Below are 8759 nucleotides of genomic sequence, written 5' to 3' on the forward strand. Positions count from 1 at the left end.
TCACCTACGCTTACAATACCGCCACGCGAAGCACCACTGGGTTCTCCCCTTTCTTTCTACTTTACGGACACGAACCTTCATGCGCTATGGACACGATTCTAACTTACCGGCCAGATGCTTCGGAGTGGACGACTGTTTCTAGAGTGGCTGCTTACGCCGAAGAATGTCGCCAGCTCGCTCGTTCGTTCACATCCCAGGACCAGTGGCGCCAAAAGCTTCGCTACGATTTATCCACTACGGCTACGGCCTTTGCTCCTGGCTCGCTGGTATCGTTGTGGGTGCCCTCTACTCCTCCAGGCCTTTCCTCCAAGCTGCTCCCCAAGTACCAGGGTCTTTATCGGGCACTTAAACAAACATGCGCGGTTAACTACCACATCGAGCGAATCGAAACGCCTTCCGACCAGCGTCGTCGCGGCCAGGAAATTGTCCACGTCTCCCGGCTCAAGTAGTGCCATGACCCCCCTGTGTTCTCCTGTCCTTAGGTCGCCAGGGTGGCTACTCTGTCGGTGGTGAGTGATTGTACTGAAGGCACTGGGCAGTGGGCATGGTGCTGGTGTGCTGTTGCAAGAGAATGCGTCCTCAACTTACAAGTGTCTATTGAACTACTGGATCCCAGCAGATACGCACTTATATATATATATATATATATATATATATATATATATATATATATATATATATATATATATATATATATATATATATATATATATATATATATATATATATGTATATATAAGTGGCGTCGCAGCTCTGGCGCTGAAGAGTCGGGCGCAGCACGCGCAGTTTTCTCGGAGCGGTCGCCTCATAGCAGCATCAGTGGGAGGCCGGCTCACGCATAGACAGATACTCTTCACGGTAATGGATCGCGGACAATGGTATGGTAAACCTCTCTGATGTCCCAAGTCCCGACCTGACCTATACGGCACGGCTAAATTCCCCAACTTCTGCTTCTTTTTCTCTGAATAAAAACAAATAAACCACATTTCCTTTTTACAATGCGACAACTCTGATACGTATTTTTATCTTTTGTCTTGTTGCATTGTCACAAACATAAGCGGGGTTTGTCATGGGTGTAGCATTGTTGTAGGCTTGGACCCATCACAGTACATGCATTTTTATTTGCCGGGCGTCATCGCCCAGATCACGCCTGGCGTTAACTGCGCTCTGTGCGCTTACTTCGGCGTGTTCAAGTCGGGCGTTACTTAGATCAAAACCGGCATAACGAGAAAGTATTCCAATCTGTTTTTATTCCAAATCGGTTATTAGCCCTCCTTGACAGGTCAGAATGGTTCGGGTTCAGCCCATATCAGCCCCCAAGCATATGGGCAGAGCCTCAGCTATATTGACTTATTACGGATGGCTATATGGCTGACGTGCAGTAAACGCAGATTGGAATAGTTTTACGTTATAGGGCCCCAAGTTAAACACGAGCTTCAAGTTGAGGCGCATTTCTGAATACGGGGGCAATTCTCGCTTTTTATTGCTCGCTCGTGCATTGTATGTGAGTAAACCTAGGCGGAAGGAGTCGCAAGCGAGAGCCATTTCTTTCCAAAGTTTTGTTTCAGGAAACCTTAAGCCGTGTAGCCATGACCTAGGTTTAGGCCAACGCAAGATAAAGCCTTGCACGTACACGTACCGGCATTCCCGAGGCACTGGAGCGTACAGTAGGAAACTTGTTGAGACGGTGGCGCAAGATAACCCTCTAGGAAATATTGTACGAATATCTTTGGAAATGTATATGCAAGAAATTCGCGTCTCAGGAAACATTTCCTCTTTAAAAATGGCTGACCTTAGGGGGATGCCAATTTTCCCAAATTGAGCGAAACCAGGAGCGAGGAAAAAGAAACTAACAAGAAGAGAGGAAAGCTCTATTTTCTTGATTGTTTGCAAAGTGAAAAGCAAAAAAGTAACTGCATGTTTCTTATTGTTGCAAGAAAACAAGGAAAATACAGTTTCATGGTTAGTAGATATGGTTTCATTAGAAAACAATTTAGGCACTGATGACAATAGTCTTGTTTACGCTATTTTCTCTAAAAAATAACTAGAGCATATTCTAGAAACTAAGTACTAAAATGTATTTGAATAAAAAAAACTCGAAATTACTTTGATACAAATGTGCACAACATATATATTCTGATAAAATTTCACTCAATCCCTATTGATACATATCAGACCCGAAAGAGCAATTGTTTAACTTAGAAGACACAGCATCTAGGCCTATGTTCAAACGTTAATGCAATAATGCGATGCGTGTGTTAACATGGCAAAGTGTTCCCGACAGGAAATATAGAAGCCTGTGTGTTAATTAGAGAAAGAGTACACAACATTGATTTTGACGATTGTTGAGAGACAAGATAAAACCGGACAGGTTTGAAACGCAGTTTTTGAAAGAAATTAGGCCGAACGCTTGTTTATTTCCTTGTTTTTTTTTTTTCTCTAGCGCTCCATCTCTCCATAAAAAGGTGCTTGATTATTCTTAAAGTACGTGGCGCTGCCTGGGCACGTAGCGTCAATCTTGTATTACACGTTGTTGCCCTTGTGTAGTTTTTTGTTTCCATAAAGCTTTGGAATGTGCGCGTTAATCTTGAACGAGGAAAAAGGAAATAGAGGCGCTCAGTTTTTGGTTGACACAATCCCATGAAGCCAGAAGACAATGAAACTGAGAATAGCGATGGGACATTAAGCATTGCTTTAGGTGAAATGCAGAAATGATAAGACAACGGGAGAACACAGCGTACGAAAAAAAAAAAAAACTTGGCTCCGGTGGGAGCCCTACCCACATGTTGCGCATTACGCTTGCGGTGATATAGCAGTTGAGCCATAGGGACGGCTGTACTTGTATTCATCATCTGGGATATGTGTGTATGTGCAGAAGGACTTGCCCTTAGAATGTTAGGCGGTGCCGCTTATGGACAAGGCGAATGATGTAGAAGACTACTAAGAATGCAATCGCTTTTTCGTTACCTTGTTTGTTACCTTTTTCTGTGTGTGTAGAATTTCTCTTTCTCTTGTCCTGCTCGGGATTTCAGTTTCACTTTGTTCACTCAAATGGTGCATATGGTAAAGAGATTTGCTTAAAGTGTCTAGGCGTTATGCAGAAATTAATTTCATTATTAGCTACAGCGCGACAGAAAGAGAAAAGATTAGAACGAAGCGAAGACACACAACCAAGTGAACACGCAGAGTGATCTGTGTGTTCACTTGGTTTAATTCAAAAGGTAGTTGAAGTCAATTTCTAAGCCAAAAATTAGGTTGACAATTGGGCGCTTGTCTTCGTCGCCTCGCGTTCTTTGTTTAAAGTAAACACACTATAGAACGCACTAGAAAACAGGTGCCTATTATCCTCATGTACAGTAATAGATTTAACTAAACCGAGAAAACGAGCACTTGTAAGCGTGACTGAAACGATTTTGGTAATCGAGAAAAAAAAAAAGAAAAGAAAAGAAAACAATTTCTAGTGCCATTTTATTTCTCACGCTTGTAATTTCATTGCTTTCTCTTCTGCACCAAAGATCTGCTCTTCCGGAGCACAAGGCTCGTACACATATAATACAACTTATGAGTCTGGCTTCTTTAAAGGCGGCGGTGGTGTTTTCACATTCGATACGGAACAGGCGCTAAAGTCTAAGGTAAGTTAATCATCATACGAGCGTTTTTCATATTTTTTATTCTTTTTTTTTGCTATTCATGCCACGACATACTGTACTCTGCTGTAACGTGTATGGTACACTGCTCGCTGAGTGACATCAGCAAAATCACCTGAAGCCCGTGTCCTAACGCTACGCCCAATGTGTGAGTCAACGGTGAAACACGGCGAATTAAGACGTGGTATATGGGACGTCTTATTTCGCCGCGTTATCAGATTATCAATCCTCAGCGCAAGCCACACCTACTGAATCAAAATTTCTCGAATGTAGTCGCCGATTGCGCGCGTATACCGAAAGAGGCTTATTTAACAACCTGCCATGCTGGCTTATTGGCTATGGTGTTGCGTTGCTAACCCCGAGGTCGTGGGTACGATTCTCGGCCCCGGCCACCGCATTACTATAAGCACAAAATGCAAAAGCTGTCGTGCGTCTTGTGTAGGGTGCACTTTGAATAACCCATGTCCAGCGCTTCATAAAATCCTTCATTAACTCTCTAAGCCAAACAGCAGCGGGCCTTCCAAGAAATTCGCACGCATGTTTGACGACTGTTGCGTTCTTAAAGGGGGCATGACATGGTCCTCCATTATTTTGCGTTTTGTCGCGAGAAATTGCAGTAGAGGGCCTACTATGGCTATACACGTGTGAAAACTGGATGGTAACATCACATTTCTGTCCAAAATATGAGCAACAACTCGCCGGCTCTAAACCCCCCTTTCGGCACCATCGCCATATTGTCAAGCCACGTGTGAGGTCATCTGCTGCATACAACCAAGCCATCGCCTGCTACAATATCAGCCACCGCACCACGTGAGGACAGAGCATGTCTGCCGTTTGTTGCCGCATTCACTCCAGATATCGAGTGTTATGTCTTGTACAATGCCAACTTCGCGTTATCAAGCATGCGACCAATTTAAGCAGAAGCAGCAATGGCGCTACGCCATTTTGACTTCAACCTCATCGCCACCACCTCAGTGACGAAACATGGTCTCGGGGAAATGCGCGCGCCAGCCATGGGCAATGCTGGCGCGTGCACATCTTTGAGGCCACGGACAAAAACAGCCTAGTAAACGTGGTCAACATAAGACGGCGACATTAGTGCTGCACGAAATGCTGTTGACGCCTTTCCGCATTGTTATTTCATGCGTGCAGCGCTACTTGACTAACCGTTCGCAGGATATGCCGAAGTCTGGTACTACTTCGCACAATGGAAATCGTTAAGCGCATATTTTGTTTGCTGGGGTACATTTCTCTCCTATCCGTACTCAGGAAAACTACGACGTCGTTAAGCTACCGCGCGTTGCCACCAGTTCTTTAATTTTTTTCCTTTGTACTTGCGTGCGCATATGTAAGCAAATACTAGTGCATATGTGTCCGCGGCGCAAGGATGCTGCGTGATGTAGGCTTTGTCTGAACCATTACTTGAACTTGGTTTATTGCACCCGATATCGGTAAAAAAAAAGAAAAGAAAGGCTAACATTTGGCCGGGGCACTGCCTGCGGGATGGGTCGGTACACGAACACGGTCGGCATCGCGTCTGGCCGCAGCCTCAGCTTCTTCACGGGTTTTCCGAAAGCGGCATTGCCTTCCTGCCGACATTGATCTCCCAAGCCTTACGCTTGACGGGCTCCATGGGGAAGCTGAAGTACGATACGGATCACTCATGGCTCCGTTCGCTTTGGCACTCAACATCGCTACGTAGGCGCCACTGTGGCATTGTTTCAGCCGCTACAAGTTGAACATTTCCAATGGCAAGCTGGACAAAGCAAAAGCTTCCTGCATGCGCGCGCAGTTGAAACACGGATTCTTCGCCGGAATATATATGCTCGCTCTGCAGGCACGTAGCCCATGACGTCACGGCTCGGGAGCGTGCCAGTGTTGCTCGACCGCTATGCCGTTCGAGTGTAATATAAGAAATTCAATTACAAATCACGTGCTGGCTCAAATGCGCTAAAATTGCGCCAGCGTGCTCTTGAACGCACAAGGATTATCTTACGATATACAGATTATGATCAAAAATTGGGTGTCATGCCCCCTCTAACGCTTCGTACGATTGCGGTCTGAACAAATTAAACGCGCTTTGCGCGTTTGCGCTTGCGTTTGCGAAATATCGGCACATTAGGTACGCTGTCTAAACGTAACTTTAGATGATCGTCTTTGGGTCACGGGATGTGAAGACTGTGCGAAATGTGCTTGCGCGGGAGTATTCCTACGGGGCACGATTACTCCTGCATGTAGTGCCTGTACTTAGTGCACATTCGCGTACTGGACAAGTGTGTATTGTGGCTCATTCCACTTGATCGTAGCCAACTGCCACTTACCTGTCTCTCTTATCTATCACTCCCACTTTCCCTCACCCTAGTGAGGAGTAGTAGGCTAGAAGCACGCTGTCCCAGCCGACCTCTCCTCCTTTCTCATCACTAAAATCTGCTTCTTCGCACTAAAGAACCCAAGGGGCTCAAAGTTATCCCGAGTGCCCTTCTACGGTGCGCATCGCAGTCATATCGGGGCTGTGCCTCGTGAAACACAAAATTTCGTTAATTTATGTCCAGCCTAATTACGTTGCCCGCCCAAGGTTTCCAGCGAATCATTGGATGGCGCGTGTAAAGGCACCAGCCCCACATGAAAAATACTGTATGCGAGAGCCATCGGCGATGGGTGATGCCACAATTTTTGCCAGAGAAGTTAACAAGCGATGTCTGTGCCAACTGATTATGTGAAAAAAAAAAAGTGTTGTAACGAAACGGAACCGAGGCAAGAGTATGTGGCATAATTTAATATATTGCAACAAAGATGTCACATGTACCATATAGATCGCTGGTCTCGCAACGAACACGAACATCATTGTGACTGAGTACGCGTTGCCGTCACTTCGGGGAAAAAAATTACCGCAGAAATTGCAAGTGAATTTCTTAATGCGGAGAAAGCAGTAGGTTCAAGAATAAAGGAAAGTTTTGCTTTCGTCTCAAACTTGGATTAAGACCAGCCATTCTTAATAACAGCGCTGACTACATGATCATGATAAAGTAAGCATTTGTGAAAGGAAATTTCGGTAGATATTTTTCCAGGGATGCTATTAACCAGCACGAACGACAAAACACAAAGGATGTGGAACCGGCATGACGGGCGTGGACTAACTACTGTGGGTTTATCGATCATGAGAGTAATGGTACACGCATGAGAATCAGCCAAAGGAGCCAGAAGTAAACAGCTATTTGCATCAGCTTGCTTCTAAATCACCAAGTGGAAATAAGAGCGGGACCGATTACTCAACAATCTAACTGATTATACAGAAAGACAATTGCTTTTTACAGAAGGGCCTAATATCGTTGCCTAACGCGGAAGTAATTTCCATTTTCCTTGTGATACGTTTCAAGGTCTGTATACTTTACATTCTGACACAGATGTGTGCCTTCAAGGACCAAGTCAAAGATTTGAAATTCAGCTTCGCCGTGTACGACATCGATGCCGACGAGTCTTCGAGCCCGTGCACAGACGTCCAATACACGGGCCAGTACAATAGGCTGAAGCTGCTCCGTAAGCTCTCGGACTTCATGCAGAACTACACCAACATTATGGACTGCAAAGGTGTCTCCTAGCAACTGCTGACCGTCACTGCAGCGCGTTGCATAGGGAAACGGCCTTACGCGTGATCGTCTACTGGAATTCGTGGTGCAGAGTGCACATTTCATTTTGTGCGTGCACCTGTTTCTTTTATAGTGCAGCTACCCTTTTCATTTCTCTCAGTCTCACTTATGCTGTTGCTTTCCTCTCTAATGTGTTTTTGTAGACGTTCTTAACTTAACACCAAAACACAGTGCTTGTTTAACGACTTCATTGTCTGATAGCATACGTCGGTCATTACGCTGTTATTACTGTTTTGTGTAGTTTTTTTCTTTCTAATGTGCAGATTAGTTTGAATTTCCGTTGTGCCTATTCGCAATCGTTTGTCACCAGTGTTGCGATAAGTTCTGTTCTGCTTTCGAGCTGTTTTCTCGCTATCAATGTAATGTAATGCCAGATAACGTATTGAACAAAGTGTTGCCGGCGCCTCTGCAGTGAAGTATGCCCGAGACAAAAAAAAATATGCGCAAGCCTTAACTGCCTGGACTTCAGCGGATCGCGTGGACATTGTCGTTCAAAATTTAGCGTTTTGCTTGAAAGGCAGTCCCTACGCCGCTTGAAGCTACGAGTCAGAGTAATCTTGTTCGTTCTTTGCTTCGACCTTCAGTTCATATCGCCATGCTGGCTAACGAATTGAGCTACAACGTCGCACAAGGTAATACAAGCTCTTTGTCTACGATCTGTACCATTACCAGCTCGCCTTCCTCCGCATTTTAACAAGAGGTAAAATATACCTAATTGAGAGAATTTTGTAGAGCTGTTGCCGAAATTGTTAGCTTGTTAGCGGGCATGTGTGACTGTGTGCGCGTCCGTGGACAATGTGTCACTTGTGCCCTGGATATATTTACGACTGGTTCACCACTGCAGTACATTCGTTGTAGTGCGAAGCGTTACTTGCATTATCGAGCACAAGTAACATGTAGTCTGCAGTTGGTTTAGCCTCGTCCACAAATAAAGCGCGTCTGGCATTGGATTCACACCAAGGTGTCACAGTGACACAGCCGGATGCTTTAACCCCTAGGCCAAATATTCATGCATGGAACGACCGCTAACAACCTTATCCACTCCTTTACTCGCGTCAACACGGCATAAATTGAGAGAGAGAGAGGATTACAGACATTAGATAGTAAAGCAGGCTACTATTTAAATCTCATTTCAATTATTTTCTCCTTGAAGACCCGAAGGACTGCATAAAACAGGGAGGGTGAAGGGCGGAGGGTGCTCAGATTTATGGGAAAGTAACAACTGCAAAAACTTGGTAAAACATCTTAATAAAAATGGTAAAGAAAAGACAGTAAATAACATACACACAATACTCTGCGAAAACAAAACTGCAAGGAGGCAACACAAAAGGCGCAGAAGTGAGGGTATTCCAGTGAAAGGCAACAAACAAGCAAAACGAACCATCTTTCAATGGACAATTTAGTTACCAAGGTTTATCGTTGCATTATTACGAAATTTTATGTCGTCTATACAGGCCACAAAAAA

At 44.7% G+C, this 8759-nt stretch overlaps 1 long non-coding RNA gene across 1 annotated transcript; it reads left to right on the forward strand.

Annotated features, from left to right (window-relative positions):
• Positions 1 to 2263: 2263 nt before the first annotated feature.
• On the forward strand, positions 2264 to 7697 carry LOC129384271 (uncharacterized). Its single transcript, XR_008612004.1, has 2 exons — positions 2264 to 3632; positions 7052 to 7697. It is a non-coding gene; the product is annotated as an uncharacterized lncRNA (long non-coding RNA).
• The last annotated feature ends 1062 nt before the right edge of the window (positions 7698 to 8759 follow it).

Source organism: Dermacentor andersoni, chromosome 8 (genome assembly GCF_023375885.2).
Source record: "Dermacentor andersoni chromosome 8, qqDerAnde1_hic_scaffold, whole genome shotgun sequence".
NCBI classification, from domain to species: domain Eukaryota; kingdom Metazoa; phylum Arthropoda; class Arachnida; order Ixodida; family Ixodidae; genus Dermacentor; species Dermacentor andersoni.